This window comes from Ranitomeya variabilis, chromosome 5 (genome assembly GCF_051348905.1).
Source record: "Ranitomeya variabilis isolate aRanVar5 chromosome 5, aRanVar5.hap1, whole genome shotgun sequence".
In the NCBI taxonomy this organism is placed as follows: Eukaryota; Metazoa; Chordata; class Amphibia; order Anura; family Dendrobatidae; genus Ranitomeya; species Ranitomeya variabilis.
The window spans coordinates 678,591,079-678,617,193 of record NC_135236.1 but is presented as its reverse complement, the minus strand read 5'-3'; positions in this window follow the sequence as shown (position 1 = coordinate 678,617,193).

Below are 26,115 nucleotides of genomic sequence, written 5' to 3'. Positions count from 1 at the left end.
CAGGTCAGCCCTATAGTCTCTGTACACAGGTGAGCCCTATAGTCCCTATACACAGGTGATCCCTATAGTCCCTGTACACAGGTGAGCCCTATAGTCTCTGTACACAGGTGAGCCCTATAGTCCCTGTACACAGGTGAGCCCTATAGTCTCTGTACACAGGTGAGCCCTATAGTCTCTGTACACAGGTGAGCCCTATAGTCTCTGTACACAGGTGAGCCCAATAGTTCCTGTACACAGGTGAGCCCTATAGTCCCTGTACACAGGTGAGCCCTATAGTCTTTGTACACAGGTGAGCCCTATAGTTCCTATACACAGGTGAGCCCTATAGTCCCTGTACACAGGTGAGCCCTATAGTCTCTGTACACAGGTGAGCCCTATAGTTCCTATACACAGGTGAGCCCTATAGTCCCTGTACACAGGTGAGCCCTATAGTCTCTGTACACAGGTGAGCCCTATAGTCCCTATACACAGGTGAGCCCTATAGTTCCTGTACACAGGTGAGCCCTATAGCAGGTCTCACAGGATATAAGCACGTTTTCCTGTTCATTGAGCTTGTTTCTGTATCCAGTGGGTGACATGTCAACTTGTTGAGCACCATTGATATCTATGTTATTTATCCCTCACCGCTGTGTTATTGCTGTTTCCAGATTTTTTATATTTTCCCTGTGATCAGTGTGAGATCCCTTGTGATCTATGTGAGATCCCCTGTGATAAGTGTGAGATCCCTTGCGATCTATGTGAGATCCCCTGTGATCAGTGTGAGATCCTCTGTGATCTGTTTGAGATACCCGTGATCAGTGTGAGAGCTCTGAGATCAATGTGAGATCCCCTGTGATTAGTGAAAAATCCCCCATGGTCAGTATGAGATCCCCCGTGATCAGTGTGAGATCCCCTGTGATTAGAGTGAGATCCCCTATAATCAGTGTGACATCCCCTGTGATCAGTGTGAGATCTTCTGTGATCAGTGTGACATCCCATGTGATCAGTATGTTCCCTGTGATCAGTGTGACATTCCCCGTGACGTGATGACATCCCCGTGATCAGTGTGAGATCCCCCGTGATCAGTGTCACATCCCATGTGATCAGTGTGAGATCCCTGTGATCAGTGTGAGATCCCTGTGATCAGTGTGACATCCCATGTGATCAGTGTGACATTCCCTGTGATGACATCCCCCGTGATCAGTGTGACATCCCCTGTGATCACTATGAGATCCCGTGTGATCCCGGCAGTTTCTGCACATTCTGCCTCCTGCTCATCAATCATCTCCAGCTCTCATTGATCAGTCATGTCTCCCGTCCGGGCCCCGGTCTTATTATAGCCGGATAGTGATGACATAACGTATCAGGTGACGGATCGGACAGCTCAGTACAAGCGGCTATCTCCCTTTCATGGCCTGTCACCATGTATCACACGAGAATGAATGGGGCAAAGCCAGTGTCATGTTCTTCCCTTAAAGGGAATCCACAGAAAACACATGAGAGCGTCCAATGTCACAACATATCCTTACAGCGGTCGGAGTGACTGCCCACAGCCACCTCTAGGGGGAGCTCTCCGCATACAGGTGTGACATTGGCCCCGCTCAGGTAGGATGTAGGTACAAGAAACATTTGGCACTTTTACCATCTATGGGATGTTTTCTTCTTGCAGTCATTCTCATGATGATGTGCAAACCTGGAGGGACGCTGGACGTCACGCAACTCAGCGAGTCGAAGGGGAAATACACTCTGGAAAAAAGATAGATATCCCCCCTTTAAATAAAACACTCTGTTTTTCCTCAGACGGCAAATTCAAAACATCTTGAAAGCTTTCCAAGGTCTAAACCGGCTGCCAGATCTTACATCATTTTTTATTTGTATGAACCTAAGGAAAAAAAAAAATCAACCTTGCAATAATTGATATTTTGGAAAAAGACCTTGAAGATTCTCCGTAAGATGTATCACCAGCTTAAAAAAAACCCCAAAAGCTCCACTGGACGGGGCATCTCCTGGCCTCCACATCCCACCGAAAAAAACTCTTGCAAGAACCTAATTTTTTCGATGCCTTGCCAATCCCATGACAGGTCTCAGGGCTGGGGAATGTCAGCACCAACAAAAGGAATGAGCCCTGCACAATGGCAGCACTGTGGTTCATGTAACACACGCGGAGCACACGCTGACATGTGTCCGGCTCCGATATCTTAGATAATTCTCAGAACTTCCTGCCTCGGGGGTTTGACATGAAATTGAAATAATATGTAATAAGACCTAGATGTTTATCGGATCCCTTGGGTCCAGAGCTGTGGGGTCTTATCCTTGAAGAGGCTCCCGTCCACGTTAACAGGAAGGATCCCACTGTGGGAGGTATAAATTCCTGATAGAAAGTGAGAGGAGACCTGCTGGAAGATGATGTTTTGGCTTGGAATAGAGAGGTGAGAAGGAGAGGGGAAAATTGGGGGTGAGAACTGTGGTAGGTGGTGGAAGAAGGACTGAAGGAGTTCAAGATGTCTCCATGCACAAAGCCTTGGAGCTCCAGGGTACGAGAGTATGTAGGCTTTGGTCTCACATTACGGGCAGTGCTGGTATAAGATTCGGCTACATTGGTCAGTGTTCAAATCTTGGCCTTTTTTTTCATCCATGGTACTGTAAAAAAGAAGACCTCACCAAATCCAAAGTCATGAAAACTTCTCTCCACCATTGACCACCCTTCACTTTCATTGTGAACCACACGAACACATTGGGTTCAATCTTCTACTACCAAGTGGATATCTAAAAAAAAAGAAGACCTCACCAAATCCAAAGTCATGAAAATTTCTCTCCACCATTGACCACCCTTCACATTCATTGTGAACCACACAAACACGTTGGGTTCAATCTTCTACTACCAAGTGGAAATCTAAAAAAAAAGAAGACCTCACCAAATCCAAAGTCATGAAAACTTCTCTACACCATTGACCACCCTTCACATTCATTGTAAACCACACGAACACGTTGGGTTCTATCTTCTACTACCAAGTGGAAATCTACATCGAAACCTGAATTAAGGCCCGCAGTAGTAACCAAACTGGAAACAGTTTTTTTAACCAGTTTTGGGGGTTGTTAAGTTTGGACAATCACTTCCTGGGTGAGAATTCTTCTGGTGAGAAACAAATCAAAAAAGATCCCACTGTCAGGACCTCCTGCCATCCTGCACACAGGTGACCCTTATAGTAACTCCACACTGGTGACCTCTGAAGTCCCTGCACACAAGTGACTTCTGTAGTTCCTGCACACAGGTGACCTCTGTAGTCCCTGCACACAGGTGACCCCTGCAGTCCCGGCACACAGGTAAGCTCTGTAGTCCCTGAACACAGGTGACCTTTGCTGTCTCTGCATGCACGTGACCTCTGTAGCCCTTGCACACAGATGACCTCTGAAGCCCCTGCACATAAGTGACTCCTGTAGTTCCTGCACACAGGAGACCTATATAGTTCTTGCACACAAGTCCCTGTACAATAGTGACCTCTGTAGTCACTGCACACAGGTGCTCTCTGTAATCCGTGCACACAGCTCACCTCTGTAGTTCCTGCACACAGGTCACCTCTGTAGTTCCTGCTGTAGCATGGCTAAAGGGTGTGTAGTCGACGGGAGATATGTGTCGCATAGGTGGCTTGTTGCTGTAATGTAGCCCGGAGTATTTCTTTGTTGCACATAACCATGTATATATATGTGTTCCAGGACCTGTGGTGATGTCAGACCACATGGCTAATCATGTGATGGGTTACTGGGTGTGGTTAGCTCTATATAAGACAGGCTAATGCTTAACACAGTGGATATGAGGTGGAGGTGCTAGCCTCCAGTGTGTTAAGGCTCCAGCACTGAGCCTGAAGGAATGGACACTTGTTTTTTCCCTTTTGCCTGAGTTAAAGGCTATTTGTTTTTCCTGTTTATGCTAAACTGGTTTATGAAGCAATAAACCTTTGAACTTTTGTTGGAACCTGCCTCCTAAGTGTCAACCGTTGCACCTGAGTGAGTGAAATCCCTACAATTGGTGGTAGACGTGCGGGCAGCGTTCCCAGTGGAGACGTAAGTCTATTTTTTGGATGTCCTGGGTCAAGTCGGCTGTAAGCCAGCAAGCATTGCCGGGGAAAATGGAGGACCTGCTGAAACACTTGGTCCAGTCGCAGTCACAGCAGCAAGAGGTTAACAGGCTGTTTATGCAGCAGTTGCAACAGAACCAGCAAGAGACCAACAAGCTGTTGATGCAGCAGATACAACAGAGCCAGCAGGAGCAACGGCAGAGTCAGCAGGAGCAACGGCAGCAGATGCAACAGAACCAGGAGGAGCAACGGCAGCAGATGCAGCTTCTGGCAACCGCCATCCAGGGCAAGATGAGCGCCCCAACCCCAGGTTTGGCTGATGACACCCACGTCCGGAAGACGGTAAGACGCACATTACAGAAAATGACCCCCGGGGATGATGTTGAGGCCTTCCTGACGGTATTTGAGAGGGTCGCTGAGAGGGAAAAACCCCGCCAGAGCAGTGGGCAGAGGTACTGGCGCCATACCTGACAGGAGAACCCCAGAAGGCGTACTATGATTTGACCTTGCAGGATGCCAAAGAGTATCACAAATTGAAAGTCGAGATTCTCGCACGTTTGGGGGTGACACTTGCTGTTAGGGCACAGCGAGTTCACTGCTGGGCCTATCACCGGGACAAACCGCCTCGCTCCCAAATGTTTGACCTGTTGCACCTGGTCCAGAAATGGCTGCAGCCAGAGTTATGTACACCTGCACAGATGGTGGAACGAGTGATGATGGATCGGTTTGTGCATTCCCTCCCGAGGTCCATACAGACTTGGGTTGCCCAGGGTGATCCCCAGAATGCCGACGAACTGATCGGACTGGTCGAGAGATACCAAGGTATGGAAGGCTCCTTTGGGAGGCAGCCCATGCCGTACTGGGGGTCCCAGAAAGCTGCTGAGTCCCAAAAAGGGGTGGCGCGTCCAAGGTCACAAAGGGCGGGGGAGGTGGTGCCCAAGGTCCCTACGGGTGATATTATTTGCTGGAGGTGCCACGGGCCAGGACATATAGCTGCCCGTTGTTCCCAGACCACTGAGCAGATGGACTGCAGCATGGGATGCCGTTGTTCATACTATGCGTATCCAGCCTGCAGTGTGAACTCTCCGCCCAACGAGGGACCTCAAGCGTGTCCCGTAAGGGTGAATGGTCGAGCAGCAACGGCGCTGTTAGACTCAGGGAGCTTAGTGACCCTGGTAAGGGCCACTTTCCCTCTCCACCTGCTCCCGGGAAAGAAGGTCGGCGTGCGGTGCATACATGGTGATGCCAAGGACTACCCTTTGGCCAGGGTGGACATTGAAACGGCATGTGGCACTGAGTCCCACATAGTCGGCGTCGTGCAGGACTTGTTGCACCCTATAATTATTGGCCGGGATTTCTGTTTGTTTTGGGATTTGTGGGGAAAAGGTTCTGAGCTCCCTAGCAAGAGTAGGGAACCAATGAACCCTGGAAGGGTGTCGCCACACCCAGAGACAGACAGGTTTCCTTTTTGTGTTCTGGTTGGGGATGAGGAGGAAGTGTCCCCTGCATCTGACATTATGGAGTTAGAGGTAACCGGTGAAAATTTTGGGACTGCCCAACATAGGGACCCCACTCTGAGGGAAGCCTTTAATAATGTCACAGTTATTGACGGGGTGGTACAGGAGTCGGGGGCAGACACAAGATTTCCCCATTTTCTGATTAGAGGGGAGTTGTTGTACCGGGTCACGAAGATAAGGGAGGAGTTGGTAGAGCAGTTGGTAGTGCCGGGTCCATATAGACGGAAGGTGTTGGACATGGCCCATTCACACATCTTGGGTGGACATCTAGGGGTGGAAAAAACGCAGGAACAGGTTGTGCAGAGGTTCTATTGGCCTGGGTGTCACCGGGAAATAGTGAACTATTGCAGGTCCTGCCCAACATGTCAGCTAACTGCTCCCACTCCTCATTTCCGGAACCCCCTTGTGCCACTGCCCATTATTGAGGTGCCGTTCGAGAGAATTGCCATGGACTTGGTTGGTCCCTTAGTTAAATCAGCCCGGGGCCATCAGTATATATTAGTCATCCTGGACTATGCCACACGCTATCCTGAGGCAATTCCCTTGAGAAATTCTTCCTCGAAGAGTATAGCCCGCGAGTTGGTCCATGTCTTTTCCCGGACAGGTCTGCCGAAGGAGATCCTGACTGACCAGGGGACATCTTTCATGAGCAAGGTGATGAGGGAGTTATGCAAAGCCCTGAAAATCTCCCAATTGAGGACCTCGGTGTACCATCCCCAGTCAGATGGCCTTGTTGAGAGATTTAACAAGACACTGAAGAGCATGCTGAGAAAAGCTATAGAGAAAGACGGTAGAGACTGGGATTGTCTCTTACCCTATCTGATGTTTTCCATTCGTGAAGTTCCACAGGCCTCCACAGGGTTCTCACCGTTTGAGCTTCTATATGGCCGACATCCGCGAGGACTCCTGGATAGTGTTGAGCATTCCGATACCGCAAGTATCGGGTATCGGCTGATACTTGCGGTATCGGAATTCCGATACCGGGATTCCGATACTTGCCGCGTATCGGATACCGGAATCGGAAGTTCCCAGATTCAAACTGCACAAATTCAGCCAATGACAATGATTCCAAGTGTGGGCACATCCTGTTCAGCATGGAGGGCATGAAACTACTGGCATGGCTGTGATTGGCTGCTGAAATGATGTCATGATGCAGTTTAAAAGTCGCTGGCGCCATTTTGCGCTCACTCTGCTGTGAATTCAGTTAGTGACAGGACGCTGTTTGCTGACTGAGGGCCAGTTTAGAGATAGCGATTTGCTTTTTTGTGCTTTTCAAAGGCTAATTTAGCAACCGCTGTGTTCACCTACTACTCACCTTGCTTTTGCCTTGTAGCGCTGTTTTCACAGCGATCTGCAAGGTCTGTGTGTGTGTGTGTGAGTGCAGCCCACTCTCTAGTCTGAGTGCAGCCATAGGCCATCCATAGCTGGTTGTATTCAGTTCAGGGAGGGTGGTTCATTGCCTCATACTGTTTTTTTTTTTTTTTTTTTTTCCAAGTAGTGTAGTCTGCTGCTAATTTTTTCAAAAAAATCCTATTAGTGTCTTTCCACCCGTCTCCAGCTAATTTGTGGAAAAACACTACATAGGATAACGTAGAGGAGGGTTTTTGGGCCTTGCAGCGCCGTTTACGGCTGTCTACACGGTCTCCGTGTGACTGCAGCTCGCCCTGTAGTCTGTGAGCAGCCATAGCCTGGTTGTCTCCAGCTCAGGGTTCTTCACTGCGTCATACTGTAAAATCAATTTTCCTTTTCTTTTAAGTAGTGCAGGCTGCTGCACATTTTTTCAAAAAATTCCTATTAGTGTCTTTCCACCCGTCTCCAGCTAATTTGTGGAAAAACACTACATAGGATAACGTAGAGGAGGGTTTTTGGGCCTTGCAGCGCCGTTTATGGCTGTCTGCACGGTCTCCGTGTGACTGCAGCTCTCTCTGTTGTCAGTTCAGCCCCCCCCAAAAAAATAAATAATAAAGTTCACCAAACACACCAGTGCCACCACTTTACATTTGTGTAGGCCACATTAGCTCATATTAAAGTCTAGTCCACACTTTAGAAAATTAGTGTTTCTTATACCTGTTAGGAGTTGTTCAGGAATAAGCACACAAAGCCGTTAGTACTTTTCTGCTTATCTTTATCAGTCAACCAAGATGAAGAAGGCAGTGAGTAAGGCACGTGGGCGTGGGCGCGGAGCAGGGAGGGGACGTGGGGATTCTGTGCCTGCTGCGGGCACCGGTGACTCATCAGCACCCACTTTCACCAGGGAACAGTCATTCATGCGCAGCTTTGTCGCAGAGCGCCGTACACCGCTGCTGCGTGAAGAACAAATTGAAGCCGTTGTCGGATGGATGGCAGCTAATGCATCAACTTCAATTAGTGCCACATCCTCTCAGACAAAGAGCACTGGAGAGCAGCCATCTGTCTCTTCACCACCTGCCAAATTGCCCAGGCAGACAGAGAGCCCAGGACAGGAGCCGTCTCTACTTCTGTTCTCTGAATCTCTTGGCTTGGAAACAGGGGGCCAGCCAAGCAGCATTGGAGAAATGGAAGAAGAGGCAGGGTGCAGTGATGCCCAACAGCTTTTTCTCTCTGAGTCTGAAGAGGCGGGTGGGCCAGTGCCTCCGGTCACCACATCGCAGGCCGCATCCGCTGATGATGACACTCAGGTGCCACTTACTGGTGCGTGCTCTGCTGCTGAGACTACCCAGGAGGAGCAGTTGGGGAGGGAGGGTGAAGACTGCGGATCCTGCAGCCTCCGCTTTGGCACCCGTTAGGAGCATGTCTCTTCCAAAAGCCAAAAAGGGCGCTCCCAAGACTTGCAGTGCCTGGTCCTTTTTTGACACAGTTGCAGATGACATTTGCTATGTCAAATGCAAGGTGTGTCATCACAAAGTAAAAAGAGGTCGAAATGTCAGCAACCTCAATACCTCCAACATGTGGAAACATGTGCGCAACAGGCACGCGGCGGAGTTAGAAAAACACACTGAAGAGCTAGGCCAAACAACAGCGGCAGCTACCACCTCTTCAGCTCGTGTTGCCTCTTCCTCCAGCTCACACGCAGCTGGTTCGGCTTCCTCCCAGGATCGCCGTGGAAGAACCTCTGGCCCTGTTGTCCAGAGACCCGCTGTAATTCCACCCGCAGCACCACTTTCCCAGTCATCCACACACTCCCAGCCCAGTGTACAGCCATCGGTAGTACAGGCATGGGAGAAAAGGCGGCCTTTCTCGGCAAACCACCCACGAGCACAGGCTCTGACTGCAGGCATTGCCAAACTTCTGTCACTGGAAATGCTGTCATTCAGGCTGGTGGAGACTGACAGCTTCCGTGACTTGATGTCATTGGCAGTCCCAGAGTACAATGTGCCCAGCCACTTTTATTTCAGCAGGCAAGCCGTCCCTGCCCTGCACAAGCATGTGGAGGGACACATAAAACACGCGCTACTGAACGCCGTCAGTAGCAAGGTCCACCTCACCACCGATGCGTGGACCAGTCAACATGGACAGGGGCGATACCTTTCCCTCACTGCCCATTGGGTTAATGTCGTTGAGCCGGGTACAAACCGTGCGAGTGGCGCAGGACGTGTCCTGCCCACTCCAAGGATTGCAGGAATCCATTCTGTACACATTGACTCCTCCTCTTACACCAGTTCCTCAGAATCATCGCTGCAGGAGCTGTCACAGTCCACCTCCACATGGACCCGTGATGAACGTTTACCTGTTACGACCGACATGAGCACAGCCGTGGCCAAACGTCAACAGGCCGTCTTGAAATTAATTTCTTTGGGGAATCGAAGCCACACAGCGCAGGAGCTCTGGAATGCCATCAAGCAGGAGAGCGATGTGTGGTTTGTGCCAGCGAATCTCCAGCCAGGCATGGTAGTGTGTGATAATGGCCGAAATCTGGTGGCAGCTCTGGGCCTCGGCAACCTCACTCACATCCCTTGTCTGGCACATGTGCTCAATTTGGTCGTGCAGAGTTTTTTGAGGGACTATCCGGATCTTGATGCACTGCTGCACAAGGTCCGCCTAGAGTGTGCTCACTTGCGGCGTTCCAGCACGGCAAAAGCGCGCATTGCGGCTCTGCAGCGCCGACACCGCCTGCCGGAACATCGCATCATATGTGACCTACCTACCAGGTGGAATTCCACGTTACATATGTTGGAGCGGTTGTGTGAGCAGCAGCAAGCTGTAATGGAGTACCAGCTGCATCAGGCGCAAAGAAGTCGCACTCAGCACCGTTCAGACTTCACAACCACAGAGTGGGCCACTATGAATGACGTCTGCCAGGTTTTGCGTCCCTTCGATTATTCCACGCGGATGGCGAGTGTAGATGATGCACTAGTCAGCATGACTGTCCCCCTTATCTGCCTGCTTGAAAAATCCCTGCAAGCGCTAAGGGATGATGTTGTGGAAGAGGTGGAGGATGAGGATTCAACATTTCCATCATCTTCTGGACAGTCAGCGCCACGTGGTTCCTCACAAACGCGTAGGCAGGGGACACTTTGTGAGGAGGATGAGGAGGAGTCAATGGAGGAGGAAGACATCCGTCCAGAGGAGGGAGTTACACAATTGTCCAGTACTCAGTGTGTACAGCGAGGGTGGGGTGATGACGAGCGGGCAGAGATCACGCCTCCAGCAGGGGACAGCGTTTCTTGGCCAGTTGGCAGTCTGCAGCACATGGTGGATTACATGCTGCAGTGCCTGAGAAACGACCGCCGCATCGCCCACATTCTCAACATGTCTGAATATTGGGTGTTCACCCTCCTCGATCCTCGCTACCGGGACAACGTAGAAAGCCTCATCACACCGTTGAACCGGGAGCGAAAAATGCGGGAGTACCAAGACACACTGGTGAATTCCATCATCTTCTCCATTCCAAGTGAGAGAAGTGCTGCTAGTGCATTCCAAAGCAGCTCAGTGCGTCCAGGCAGTGGTGGAGGCTCTGCACAAAGAGGGAGCAGAAGCAGTGCCTCTGCCCAAGGCAAGAGCAGTATGGCCCAACTGTGGCACACTTTTCTGTGCCCGCCACAAAAGTCAACACCATCACAGACGGCTCCAGTCAGCAGGAGGCAACGGTTCCGTCAGATGGTGACAGACTACATGTCTTGCCCTCTTGCTGTACTCCCAGACGGCTCTTCACCTTTCAAGTTTTGGGTCTCAAAGCTGGATACATGGCCAGAGCTAAGCCAGTATGCATTGGAGGTGCTGGCTTGCCCTGCGGCTACTGTATTATCGGAACGCGTCTTTAGTGCTGCAGGTGGTGTACTAACTGACCGTCGCATGTGACTATCCTCCGATAACGTTGACCGGCTTACTTTCCTGAAAATGAACAAGGCCTGGATCTCGCAGGAATTTGCCACTCCTCTTCCTGATTAAATAATTAGGTGACTGTCTACGCTATCCAGGTCTCCTGTTGTGTTCATCTTTCTACCACCTGAACTTAAATTCCTGGGCTCCAACACCGCCAGTTGAGGCTCAGAAGTGCCGTCTGCACGGTCAAAACATACGACCCAGTGTTATTGGGTTTCAGTAACGTCAGCTGATCCCCAGCTGTGTAGCCGGCAATGTGTCCTGCGACCGCCACGCTGACACAACAACTGAAATGTAAGGGAACCTTTCCCCCCCCCCAAGGCGTTTGTTACTGAAAGAGCCACCTTGTGCAGCAGTAATGCTGCACAAGGAAAAGGTAGCTATTTTTGTTTAGCTCCTTGCACACGCAGAACTTAACACACTTATAAAATGTGTCCACTGATACCGTAAAACCGTCCCGGAGGTGGGACTTTCCTTCGTAATATGACGCAGCACAGCTGTCATTCCTACCCCCTTGGCGCCGTGCCCCGGCTCCTCAGCGTTGTTTAAATCTGTCCCGGAGCCTGCGCTGTTATGTTATCCCTTGGCCAGGCACACTTAGCGCTGCCCATCTTCTGACATCAATTGGTGTCAGGCTGGCTGCGCCTGTGCGGCCGCGCTGGCCGAGAGCCCGCCTCGCATTGTCTTCTGATTTCATCCCACTGGGGGCCTGAGATCCATGGACATGCGCAGTGCATATCGGAACCTCCGCCTCTCTCTCATCTCCCTATGCCTTCTTCAGACTGTGCGCCGTCAGCTGATCCCTAATAGCATGCCACGGCCGTGACGCCCCACAGTCTGAAGAAGCCATAGGGAGGGGAGTGAGAGACGAGGATATGCACTGCGCATGGCCACGGATCCCAGTCCCGCGGTGGGATTACATTAGACGACACTGCGAGGCGGGATCTCGGCCAGCGCGGCCGCACAGGCGCAGCCAGCCTGACACCAAATGATGTCAGAAGATGGGCAGCGCTAAGTGTGCCTGGCCAAGGGATAACATAACAGCGCAGGCTCCGGGACAGATTCAAACAACGCTGAGGAGCCGGGGCACGGCGCCAAGGGGGTAGGAATGACAGCTGTGCTGCGTCATATTACGAAGGAAAGTCCCACCTTCGGGACGGTTTTACGGTATCAGTGGACACATTTTATAAGTGTGTTAAGTTCTGTGTTTGCAAGGAGCATAATGAAAAGAGCCACCTTTTCCTTTTGCATCTTTTGTGCTGCACAAGCTGGCTCTTTCAGCTACAAACGCCTTGGGGGGGGGGTTAAAGGTTCCCTTTCTCCAATCAGGCTTCGGCCTACATTGTGTTCCTCTGCTTCTCCTGCTGTCCCTGGGCTCCAACACCGCTAGTTGTTGCCTGGTAGTGCTGTCCGCACAGTCCCAACAGTCCCTCCTCTGTTATTGGGGTTCAGTAACGTCAGCTGTTCCCCTGCTGTGTGTGTGGCAATCCCTCCTATCTCCTCCACCTCCTCCTCCTCCTCCTGTCCCTGGGCTCCAACACCGCTAGTTGTTGCCTGGTAGTGCTGTCCGCACAGTCCCGACAGTCCCTCCTCTGTTATTGGGGTTCAGTAACGTCAGCTGTTCCCCTGCTGTGTGTGTGGCAATCCCTCCTATCTCCTCCACCTCCTCCTCCTCCTCCTGTCCCTGGGCTCCAACACCGCTAGTTGCTGTCCAGAAGTGCTGTACGCACAGTCAACAGTCCCTCCTCTGTTATTGGGGTTCAGTAACGTCAGCTGTTCCCCTGCTGTGTGTGTGGCAATCCCTCCTATCTCCTCCACCTCCTCCTCCTCCTCCTGTCCCTGGGCTCCAACACCGCTAGTTGCTGTCCAGAAGTGCTGTCCGCACAGTCCCAACAGTCCCTCCTCTGTTATTGGGGTTCAGTAACGTCAGCTGTTCCCCTGCTGTGTGTGTGGCAATCCCTCCTATCTCCTCCACCTCCTCCTCCTCCTCCTGTCCCTGGGCTCCAACACCGCTAGTTGCCGTCCAGAAGTGCTGTCCGCACAGTCCCAACAGTCCCTCCTCTGTTATTGGGGTTCAGTAACGTCAGCTGTTCCCCTGCTGTGTGTGTGGCAATCCCTCCTATCTCCTCCACCTCCTCCTCCTCCTCCTGTCCCTGGGCTCCAACACCGCTAGTTGCCATCCAGAAGTGCTGTCCGCACAGTCCCAACAGTCCCTCCTCTGTTATTGGGGTTCAGTAACGTCAGCTGTTCCCCTGCTGTGTGTGTGGCAATCCCTCCTATCTCCTCCACCTCCTCCTCCTCCTCCTGTCCCTGGGCTCCAACACCGCTAGTTGCTGTCCAGAAGTGCTGTACGCACAGTCAACAGTCCCTCCTCTGTTATTGGGGTTCAGTAACGTCAGCTGTTCCCCTGCTGTGTGTGTGGCAATCCCTCCTATCTCCTCCACCTCCTCCTCCTCCTCCTGTCCCTGGGCTCCAACACCGCTAGTTGCTGTCCAGAAGTGCTGTACGCACAGTCAACAGTCCCTCCTCTGTTATTGGGGTTCAGTAACGTCAGCTGTTCCCCTGCTGTGTGTGTGGCAATCCCTCCTATCTCCTCCACCTCCTCCTCCTCCTGTCCCTGGGCTCCAACACCGCTAGTTGCCGTCCAGAAGTGCTGTCCGCACAGTCCCAACAGTCCCTCCTCTGTTATTGGGGTTCAGTAACGTCAGCTGTTCCCCTGCTGTGTGTGTGGCAATCCCTCCTATCTCCTCCACCTCCTCCTCCTCCTCCTGTCCCTGGGCTCCAACACCGCTAGTTGCCGTCCAGAAGTGCTGTCCGCACAGTCCCAACAGTCCCTCCTCTGTTATTGGGGTTCAGTAACGTCAGCTGTTCCCCTGCTGTGTGTGTGGCAATCCCTCCTATCTCCTCCTCCTCCTCCTGTCCCTGGGCTCCAACACCGCTAGTTGCCGTCCAGAAGTGCTGTCCGCACAGTCCCAACAGTCCCTCCTCTGTTATTGGGGTTCAGTAACGTCAGCTGTTCCCCTGCTGTGTGTGTGGCAATCCCTCCTATCTCCTCCACCTCCTCCTCCTCCTCCTGTCCCTGGGCTCCAACACCGCTAGTTGCCATCCAGAAGTGCTGTCCGCACAGTCCCAACAGTCCCTCCTCTGTTATTGGGGTTCAGTAACGTCAGCTGTTCCCCTGCTGTGTGTGTGGCAATCCCTCCTATCTCCTCCACCTCCTCCTCCTCCTCCTGTCCCTGGGCTCCAACACCGCTAGTTGCCGTTCAGAAGTGCTGTACGCACAGTCAACAGTCCCTCCTCTGTTATTGGGGTTCAGTAACGTCAGCTGTTCCCCTGCTGTGTGTGTGGCAATCCCTCCTATCTCCTCCACCTCCTCCTCCTCCTCCTGTCCCTGGGCTCCAACACCGCTAGTTGTTGCCTGGTAGTGCTGTCCGCACAGTCCCGACAGTCCCTCCTCTGTTATTGGGGTTCAGTAACGTCAGCTGTTCCCCTGCTGTGTGTGTGGCAATCCCTCCTACCTCCTCCACCTCCTCCTCCTCCACCTGTCCCTGGGCTCCAACACCGCTAGTTGCCGTCCAGAAGTGCTGCCCGCACAGAGCCAAACACCTCGCCAATGTGTTAGTGGGGTTCAGCACCGCCAGCTGTTCCCCTGCTGTGTATACGGCAACGTGTACTGCGACCGCCATGCAGGCACAACAAGTTAAATTTAAGGGAACCTGTCCCCCCCCCCCCAGGCGTTTGTTACTGAAGGAGCCACCTTGTGCAGCAGTAATGATGCAAAGGGAAAAAGTGCCTCTTTTCGTGGTGCTCCTTGCACATGCTGAACCTAACACTTATGAAATGTGTCCCCTCCTACCGTGATACCGTCCGGTAGGTGGAACTTTCCTTTGTGATGTGACGCAGCACAGCCGTCATTCTTACCCCCTTGGCGCCGTGCGCCGCCTCCTCAGCGTTGTTTGAATCAGTCCCGGAGCCTGCGCTGTTAGGTTAGCCCTTGGCCATGCACACATTTTGCGCTGCCCGTCTTCTGACATCATTTGGTGTCAGGCTGGCTGAGCCTGTGCGGCCGCGCTGGCCGAGATCCCGCCTCGTACTGTCTTCTGATTTAATCCCACTGGGGGCCTGAGATCCATGGACATGCGCAGTGCATATCTGAACCTCCGCCTCTCACTCATCTCCCTACGGCTTCTTCAGACTGTGCGGTGTCAGCTGATCCCTAATAGCATGCCACGGCCGTGACACCGCACAGTCTGAAGAAGCCGTAGGGAGGGGAGTGAGAGGTGAGGATATGCACTGCTCATGGCCACGGAACCCTAGGCCCGCGTTGGGATTACATTAGACGACACTGCGAGGCGGGATCTCGTCCACCGCGGCCGCACAGGCTCAGCCAGCCTGACACCAAATGATGTCAGAAGACGGGCAGCGCAAAATGTGTGCATGGCCAAGGGCTAACCTAACAGCGCAGGCTCCGGGACTGATTCAAACAACGCTGAGGAGGCGGCGCACGGCGCCAAGGGGGTAAGAATGACGGCTGTGCTGCGTCACATCACAAAGGAAAGTTCCACCAACCGGACGGTATCACGGTAGGAGGGGACACTTTTCATAAGTGTTAGGTTCAGCATGTGCAAGGACCATAATTAAAAGAGCTAAGTTTACCTTTTCCAGCATTAGTGCTGTACACGATGGCTCTTTCAGCTACAAACGCCTGGGGGGGGGGGGGGTTAAAGGTTCCCTTTCAACTTGCTCCAGTGCAGGCTTCGGCCTACACTCTGCTTCCTCTCCTCCTCCTGCTGACCCTGGGCTCTAACACCGCCAGTTGGGGCCCAGATGTGCTAGCTGCACAGAGAAAAACACCAGCCAATGTGTCAGTGGGGTTCAGCACCGCCAGCTGTTCCCCTGCTGTGCAGCCAGCAACGTGTCCTGCAACAGCCACGCAGACACAAGAACTGAAATTGAAGGAAACCTGTCCCCCCTCCCCCAGGTGTTTCTACGTTTTACAGCCACCTTGTACGACAGTAATGCTGCATGTGTGCAAGGTGGCTCAGAAACTTATTCTCCTCGCACATGTGGAACTGAACACGTCTAAAATGTGTCCTCTGTGACCATTAAAACGTCCCTCAGGTGTGATTTTCTTTTGTATTGACACGCAACAAGCTCCTTGGTAGCGCTGCCCGTCTTCTGGCATCATTGTTTGGCTGCCTGCGCCTCTGCGGCCGCATTGCCCCACACAACGCCCCTCGGTGTCTTATTTATTTGGACTGCGAGGGTGTGATTGATGGGCATGAACGGTGCATTTCTTCGCCTGTCCCTCATCTCCTTCCGCCTTCTTCGGACTGTGCGGCTTCATGGCCGTGGCATGCGATAAGGGATCAGCTGACGCCGCATAGACTGAAGCGGGTGTAAGAACCCAAGCGAGAGGCGAACATATGTACTGCGCCAGGCCATGAATCCCAGCCCCGCAGTGTTTTAACAATGTTAAGACACTGCGGGGCTGGGATTCATGGTCATCGTGCAGCGCCCCAGAGTCCTGGTCGTTGCAGTACTGTGGCTCCGCCACTATGGGGAGCTATAGTACGTCTGATGGCACTGAAGGAGTTCATCTGATCAGGTATCACAGACACCAATATATTTCACAGCCGGGCCTCCGGGGGGAGCTAAGGGTTCTATTCACTAGGCCACTCCCCACCATATATATCAAAATTTCCAGATTCATGTTTCGTGACTACCATCAGTCACAAACAGTATTTACTCCCAAATACGACTATTATAAGAATAAGGAGAACAGAGAGGGAGTATTTTAAGACAACTTTAAGAACAAACTTTATTTACCATATACATGAATAAAAACACACACAAGCCACTGTCAGTAAGTGGCAGTGCTGTAAACATACAAAGTGTCCTTCTTATTTGCACTTTGTATGTTTACAGCACTGCCACTTACTGACAGTGGCTTGTGTGTGTTTTTATTCATGTATATGGTAAATAAAGTTTGTTCTTAAAGTTGTCTTAAAATACTCCCTCTCTGTTCTCCTTATTCTTATAACACTCCCCACCATAGTGGGTAAACTGGGGGTCAGGCAGGAAGTTAGATTAGAAGCTGACTGGGTTGGAACCAGGCAACACCTTGTGGCAGAGGGTGTTGTGGGGGAAGATACAGTAGGGTCTCTGTCAGGGGTGGGATCCTGACAGAGGCTTGGCAACTTGAACGAACGTAACGGGACCGCGCCTGCTCAGGATAGCGGCGGTGCCCAAGGAGGGACTAGAAGCGAGATAGATTGTGCTGAGTGAGAAACGAGATCAAAGCGATAGGAGAATACCAGTAGGAGTCGTGCTGTAAGACCGAGGCAACATCCTACTGAGGCGCACAACCGGTGGCCGGAACGCCGAGAGAGTATTATAACATTCAGCTTCAAGCAATACTCTAAACAGCGGCAGGACAGTCAGTCTCAGGTGGGCTGTCTAACTCAAATCACCTATGAAGTCTTGGGGGGCAACTTGTGGAGACGGGCGTCTCTAGGGTCCCGGAAGAGCTCCGAGCCTACCCGTCAAACGGGTGCCGTTCCTACCCGAACCTCAGGGAGGGACGGAGGATTAGCAGAACATCATCTAGTCGAGTTGTGAGGGAACTTAAGAAACAGACACAACAGTTGTGGGGACTTTCCGTAAGCACAGCAGGGAAGGACCACAACACATAGCGCAAGCAGGAAGGCACAGATTTCCACCTGTGAAGAGAACTCTGGAGGTGCCATTGGACCGGCCGGACTTGCGCAGCCTGGTAAACCGTATTCTGGACTGAGGACTCAGAGATCTTCAGTAAAGAGGTAAAGAGACTGCAACCTGGTGTCCTCGTTATTTACCGCGACCTGCACCTCACAATTGCACCATTATCATCACACTCCACTCCTATAGACTGTGCGCCCCACGGCAGGGTCACGGACCGGGGCCTAGCCGCCGTGACAACCCCAGAGCAGAGACTCAGAGGCCCGGTACCGGGTACTCCTCGGCCCTGCGGCGGTGGGGGGGGCGCTACAACTGCAAACCGCAACGGCCGACGTTACATGATGTCAGAGGATGGGCAGCGCTAACAGTGCAAGGCCAAGGGATAACACGACAGCGCAGACTCCTGTGCAACAAATAACGATGCTCAGGAGGCCGCGCCAAGCACCAAGGTGGGATTTTTGCCAGCTGTACTGCGTCTCTTTACGAAGGGAACTCACGCCTCAAAATCAGTTTGACTGTCTAAGGGCCTAAATGTTATACGTGTCCCTTACAGCGTGTGCAAGGAGAAAAATGAAAAGAGCAACCTTTGACTTGTGCAGCACTACTGCTGCATAAGCTGTGGCTCTTCTAGTTTGTAACACCTGAGGGGGGGTTAAAGGTTACCTTTAAAATTGGTTCAATTAGGCTTCGGCCTACACTCTGCTCCCCCCGCAGAGCCTGGGCTCTAACACCGCCAGTTGGTGCCCGGTACTGCTAGCTGCACAGAGAAAAACACCAGCCAAAGTGTCAGTGGGGTTAAGCAACGCCAGCTGTTCCCCTGCTGTGCAGCCGGCAACGTGTCCTGCAACAGCCACGCAGGCACAACAGACCCAAAGCTGCCGCCAGTGCAGGCTTCGGCCTACACTCTGCTCCCTCTCCTCCTGCTGACCCTGGGCTCTAACACCGCCAGTTGGTGCCCGGTAATGCTAGCTGCACAGAGAAAAACACCAGCCAATGTGTCAGTGGGGTTCAGCACCGCCAGCTGTTCCCCTGCTGTGTAGCCGGCATCGTGTCCTGCAACAGCCACGCAGACACAAGAACTGAAATTGAAGGGAACTTGTCCCCCCTCCCCCAGGCGTTTGTATGTTTCACAGCCACCTTGTACAGCAGTAATGCTGCATGTGTGCAAGGTGGCTAATAAACTTATTCTCCTTGCACCCGTGGAACAGAACACGTCTACAATGTGTCCCCTGAGACCATTAAACCGTCCCTGAGGTGTGACTTTCCTTTGTAATGACACGCAACGACCCCCTTGGTAGCACAGCCCTTCTTCTGACATCATTGTTTGGCTGGCTGCGCCTCTGCGGCCGCCCTGCCCGACACAACGCCCCTCGGTGTCTTATTTATTTTGACTGCGAGGGTGTGATTGACGGGCATGAGCAGTGCATATCTTCGCCAGGCTGTCACTCAGCTCCTTCCGCCTTCTTCAGACTGTGCGGCTTCATGGCCGTGGCATCCGATAAGGGATCAGCTGACGCCGCACAGTCTGTAGCAGGTGTAAGGACACGAGCGAGAGGCGAACATATGTACTGCGCCAGGCCATGAATCCCAGCCCCGCAGTGTGAAACACTGTAAAGACACTGCGGGGCTGGGATTCATGGGCATCGCGAACCGCACCAGCCGACATGAAATGAAGTCAGAAGAGGGGCAGCGCATGGCCAAGGGATAACGCAACAACGCAGACTCCTGTACAGCAAAATGCGATGCTCAGGAGGCCGCACCAAGCACCAAGGTGGTATTTTTGCCAGCTGTGCTACGTCTCATTACGAAGGGAACTCCCGCCTCCAAGACATATTGACTGTATAAGGGCCAAATTGTTGTACGTGTTTCATTCAGCTTGTGCAAGGAACAAAATTAAAAGAGCAACCTTTGACTTGTGCAGCACTACTGCTGCATAAGCTGTGGCTCTTCTAGTTTGTAACCCCTGAGGGGGAGTTAAAGGTTACCTTTAAAATTGGTTCAATTAGGCTTCGGCCTACACTCTGCTCCCCCCGCAGAGCCTGGGCTCTAACACCGCCAGTTGGTGCCCGGTACTGCTAGCTGCACAGAGAAAAACACCTCGCCAAAGTGTCAGTGGGGTTCAGCAACGCCAGCTGTTCCCCTGCTGTGCAGCCGGCAACGTGTCCTGCAACAGCCACGCAGGCACAACAGACCCAAAGCTGCCGCCAGTGCAGGCTTCGGCCTACACTCTGCTCCCTCTCCTCCTGCTGACCCTGGGCTCTAACACCGCCAGTTGGGGCCCGGTAATGCTAGCTGCACAGAGAAAAACACCAGCCAATGTGTCAGTGGGGTTCAGCACCGCCAGCTATTCCCCTGCTGTGTAGCCGGCAACGTGTCCTGCAACAGCCACGCAGACACAAGAACTGAAATTGAAGGGATCCTGTCGCCCCACCCCCAGGTGTTTGTGTGTTTTCCAGCCACCTTGTACAGCAGTAATGCTGCATGTGTGCAAGGTGGCTCATAAACTTATTCTCCTCGCACATGTGGACCTGAACACGTCTAAAATGTGTCCTCTGTGACCATTTAACCGTCCCGAAGGTGTGACTTTCCTTTGTAATGACACGCTGCAACCCCCTTGGTAGCGCTGCCTGTCTTCTGGCATCATTGTTTGGCTGCCTGCGCCTCTGCGGCCGCCCTGACCCACACAACGCCCCTCGGTGTCTTATTTATTTGGACTGCGAGGGTGTGATTGACGGGCATGAGCAGTGCTTATGTTCGCCTGTCCCTCATCTCCTTCCGCCTTCTTCAGACTGTGCGACTTCATGGCCGCGGCATGCGATAAGGGATCAGCTGACGCCGCACAGTCTGAAGCGGGTGTAAGGACCCGAGTGTGAGAGGCGAACCTATGTACTGCGCCAGGCCATGAATCCCAGCCCCGCAGTGTTTTAACTATGTAAAGACACTGCGTGGCTCGGATTCATGGTCATCGCAAACCGCAACAGCCGACATGAAATGATGTCAGAAGATGGGCAGCGCTAACAGCGCAAGGCCAAGGGATAACACGACAGCGCAGACTCCTGTACAGCAAATAACAACGCTCAGGAGGCTGCGCCCAGCACCAAGGTGGGATTCTTGACATCTGTGCTGCGTCTCATTACGAAGGGAACTCTCGCCTCCAACACAGTTTGACTGTGTAAGGGCCTAAATGTTATACGTGTTCCTTTCAGCGCGTGCAAGGAGAAAAATGAAAAGAGCAACCTTTGACTTGTGCAGCACTACTGCTGCATAAGCTGTGGCTCTTCTAGTTTGTAACCCCTGAGGGGGGGTTAAAGGTTACCTTTAAAATTGGTTCAATTAGGCTTCGGCCTACACTCTGCTCCCCCCGCAGAGCCTGGGCTCTAACACCGCCAGTTGGTGCCCGGTACTGCTAGCTGCACAGAGAAAAACACCAGCCAAAGTGTCAGTGGGGTTCAGCAACGCCAGCTGTTCCCCTGCTGTGCAGCCGGCAACGTGTCCTGCAACAGCCACGCAGACACAAAGCTGCCGCCAGTGCAGGCTTCGGCCTACACTCTGCTCCCCCTGCTGACCCTTTGCTCCAACACCGCTAGTTGGGGCTCTAGGAAGATAAGCTTGAATAGGTCCCCATCCTGGTTCCAGCACCGTCAGCTGGTTCCGGGCAGAGCCTTTGGCTTAGGTGCCTCCTTCTGGGTATCCGAGTTCCACCAACGTCAGGTGGTCCTTGGTAGTGCTTTCAGGCACGGGTACCTCCTGCTTAGTAACCGGGTTCCAGTAACGTTAGCTGGTCCTCGGTAGTTCCATTGGCTCTTGGACCTTCGGCTACCCATCCGGGTTCCAGCACCGTCAGCTGGTTCTCGGCAGTGTCTTTTGCTCTTGTACCTTCTGCTCCCCATCCTGGTTCCAGTACCGTCAGCTGGTTCCGGGCAGAGCCTTTGGCTTAGGTGCCTCCTTCTGGGTATCCGAGTTCCACCAACGTCAGGTGGTCCTTGGTAGTGCTTTCAGGCACGGGTACCTCCTGCTTAGTAACCGGGTTCCAGTAACGTCAGCTGGTCCTCGGTAGTTCCATTGGCTCTTGGACCTTCGGGTAGCCATCCGAGTTCCAGTTCCATCAGCTGTTTCTCGGCATTTTCTCAGCCTTCTTGTACCTTCTGCTACATTTCCAAGTTCAAGACCCTAAAGACGACGACCCGGAAGACCACCCCTAAGATGACGACGACACCAGAGACGACGACCACTGAGATGACGACGACCCTGGAGACGATGACCCTGAAGACCACCCCGATGACGACGACCCCGGAGACGACAACCCTGGAGATGACGACCCTGGAGACGACGACGACATGGGAGACCGAGAAGCAGAAGAACAAGAGGCTGCAGAACAAAGAGCAGAAGAACATTAAGCATAAGACTAAATATCAGAGCAAAAGATATTATCTAAATTATAAGCAGAAGAAGACTAAGCAGTGTATGGGGGTGAGTCCGTTCCTCCTCGTGGTGCCCCTGGATAAAGCCTGATGCTGCAGGCCAAACTGAACGCGGACAAATGTAACTCTTTTGTGACAGGCAGAACGGAAGGTGTAATCTTCAAACTTTTATAGATAAAAAAATTATAGGTAGAAGAAGAAGAAGATGAATAAGGTGAAGATAGTTGATGTCAAAGAAGCTGATGATGAGGATAATGAAGAAGAAAGTGTGGGAGAAGTAAAAAAGAAGGTGAAGGACGTGGAAGTAGTGAAACATCAATATCTGACAAAATAAAAAAAAAAAAAAAATAGTCAAAATCTTTCTAACGCCGAACATCATAAAAAAAAACAAAAAAACCTGCTATTCTATTTGTTTGGGCTAAACCTCTGTGCCTTTAATGTCTCCGCCACCTCCCCCAATACATCCTACATTATTCTTAGTTGTTTTCCTTCATGTAGAATTAACCTACAAGGAAAGAAAGGGTTTATTTTAATTCCGATATTTTCGTCCCATTGACTTGCATTGGGATCGGGTATCGGTATCGGATTAGATCCGATACTTTGACGGTATCGGCCGATACTTTCCGATACCGATACTTTCCGATATCGGAAGGTATTGCTCAACACTACTCCTGGATATAGCCAAGGAAACCTGGGAAGCCGAAGTTACGCCCCACAGAAGCGTCATTGAGCATGTGGCCCTGATGCAGGAGAGGATTGCAAAGGTGATGCCTATCGTGAAAGAACACCTCCTCCAGGCAAAAGAAGCTCAGGCCAGAGTCTACAACCGGTCTGCAAGAGTGAGGCAGTTCAATCCGGGAGACCGAGTTCTTGTGTTAGTTCCGATGGTGGAAAGCAAGTTCTTGGCCAAATGGCAAGGGCCATATGAGGTTATCGAGAAACTTGGTGAAGTAAATTATAAAATTCACCAACCAGGAAGACAGAAACCATTCCAAGTATACCATGTCAACCTCATCAAGCCGTGGCAAGATAGAGAGCCGACAGTAAAGGCCCCGTCTCACTAAGCGATTTACCAACGATCACGACCAGCGATATGACCTGGCCGTGATCGTTGGTAAGTCGCTGTGTGGTCGCTGGGGAGCTGTCACACAGACCGCTCTCCCCAGCGACCAACGATCAGGGGAACGACTTCGGCATCGTTGAAACTGTCTTCAACGATGCCGAAGTCCCCCTGCAGCACCCGGGTAACCAGGGTAAACATCGGGTTACTAAGCGCAGGGCCGCGCTTAGTAACCCGATGTTTACCCTGGTTACCAAAAAAAACAAACAGTACATACTCGCCTTTCGGTGTCCAGGTCCCTTGCCGTCTGCTTCCTGCTCTGACTGAGATCCGGCCGTACAGTGAGAGCAGAGCGCAGCGGTGACGTCACTGCTGTGCTCTCACTTCTCACTTTCCGGCCGGCAGTCAGTGAGAGCAGGAAGCAGACGGCAAGGGACCTGACAGACATCAGAAGGCGAGTATGTACTGTTTTTTTTTTTTTACATTTACGCTGGTAACCAGGGTAAACATCGGGTTACTAAGCGCGGCCCTGCGCTTAGTAACCCGATGTTTACCCTGGTTACCAGTGAAGACATCGCTGGATCGGTGTCACACACACCGATTCAGCGATGTCAGCGGGGCCTCAACGACCAAAAAAAGGTCCAGGCCATTCCGACACGACCAGCGATCTCGCAGCAGGGGCCTGATCGCTGGTACGTGTCACACATAGCGAGATCGCTATGGAGGTCGCTGTTGCGTCACAAAACTTGTGACTCAGCAGCGATCTCGCTAGCGATCTCGCTATGTGAGACGGGGCCTTTACTCCATCGTTGTTAAGCAAACAAGAAGGTGAGGTTGGAGCGGTTACTATAGCGGAGATGCTATCGAAGACCCAGAAACAGCAGTGCCGGGAGTTACTCCAGAAAAACAGGGACCTGTTTTCAGAGTTGCCAGGACACACGAAGGTCATAGAGCACGAGGTCCTAACAGAGCCACATGTGCGGGTGAACGTGAAGCCCTATCGTATTCCTGAGGCTCAACGAGAAGTTATCTCCAAGGAAGTGGAGCATATGTTGAAGCTTGGAGTCATTGAGGAATCCAAGAGCGGTTGGTCGAGCCCAATTGTCCTGGTCCCAAAACCTGATGGAGAGTGGAGGTTTTACAACGACTATCGGAAGTTGAATGAGGTCTCCAAGTTTGACGCTTATCCCATGCCCCGCGTTGATGAGCTCATCGAAAGGCTTGGGCATGCCAGATATATATCCACCTTGGATTTGACAAAGGGGTATTGGCAGATCCCCATGGCACAGGAAGCCAAGGAGAAGACGGCCTTTTCGACACCTGATGGATGCTTCCAGTATGTCCGGATGCCGTTTGGCCTACAGGGAGCTCCGGCGACCTTCCAGAGGGCTATGGATAGAGTCCTTGCACCCCATAAGGCATACGCTGCTGCGTACCTGGATGATATCGTCATCTTTAGCCCGGACTGGGAGAGTCATCTGGAGAAAGTCCAAGCAGTGTTTGATGCTCTAAGAGAGGCGGGGTTTACAATAAACCCGAAGAAGTGTGCCTTGGGTAAGGAAGAAGCTAAATACCTAGGCTATATAGTGGGTCATGGAGAAATAAAGCCCCAAATCAGGAAAGTGGAGGCAATCCAAACATGGCCGAAACCACTCTCCAAAAAGCAAGTTAAAACCTTTCTGGGAATCGTGGGATATTACAGGAGGTTCATCCCGAACTTCGCCACAGTGGCTGCACCTCTGACTGATCTGCTAAAGGGGACAAAATCGGTGATGATTAAATGGTCCGAAGAGACACAGTCAGCCTTCCAAGAGTTGAAAGGGGCTCTATGTAAGCAGCCCGTTCTGATGGCCCCGGACTTCAAGAAAGAATTTATTCTTCAGACAGATGCCTCAGATGCTGGGGTAGGAGCAGTCCTTTCCCAAGAGCTACATGGGGAGGAGCATCCTGTTCTCTATCTGAGTAGAAAGCTGTCCTCATCTGAGAAGAACTACTCAGTCATAGAAAAAGAGTGTTTGGCCATAAAGTGGGCGGTGGACACGTTATGGTACTATCTGCTGGGTCGTAAATTCAGACTAATATCTGACCATGCCCCACTTAGATGGATGAGGGAAACAAAAGGTAGAAATGCTAGGGTCACCCGTTGGTTCTTAGCCCTGCAGGACTTCAGATTCCATGTGGAACATAGGGCCGGAAAGCTGCACGGTAATGCGGATGCCCTATCAAGAATCCCTTGTTTAGTGGGGAAAAGTGCCAAGCCCCACGGCTTTAGGCAGAGGGAGGAGGTATGTAGCATGGTTAAAGGGTGTGTAGTCGATGGGAGATATGTGTCGCATAGGTGGCTTGTTGCTGTAATGTAGCCCGGAGTATTTCTTTGTTGCACATAACCATGTATATATATGTGTTCCAGGACCTGTGGTGATGTCAGACCACATGGCTAATCATGTGATGGGTTACTGAGTGTGGTTAGCTCTATATAAGACAGGCTAATGCTTAACACAGTGGATATGTGTGGAGGTGCTAGCCTCCAGTGTGTTAAGGCTCCAGCACTGAGCCTGAAGGAATGGACACTTGTTTTTTCCCTTTTGCCTGAGTTAAAGGCTATTTGTTTTTCCTGTTTATGCTAAACTGGTTTATGAAGCAATAAACCTTTGAACTTTTGTTGGAACCTGCCTCCTAAGTGTCAGCCGTCGCACCTGAGTGAGTGAAATCCCTACACTGCACACAGGTGACCTCTGTAGTCCCTGCACACAGGTGACCTCTGTAGTTCCTGCACACAGGTGACCTCTGTAGTTCCTGCACACAGGTGACCTCTGTAGTTCCTGCACACAGGTGACCTCTGTAGTTCCTGTACACAGGTGACATCTGTAGTTCCTGCACACAGGTGACATCTGTAGTCCCTGCACACAGGTGACATCTGTAGTCCCTGCACACAGGTGACTGTTATGATGGCCTGGTGGTTAGGAGCACCCAGAATGACCTGATGGTTAAACTGGAAATCGGGACGAGCTCTGGGGAGTGGGAGCTCTGCTGACCGCAAC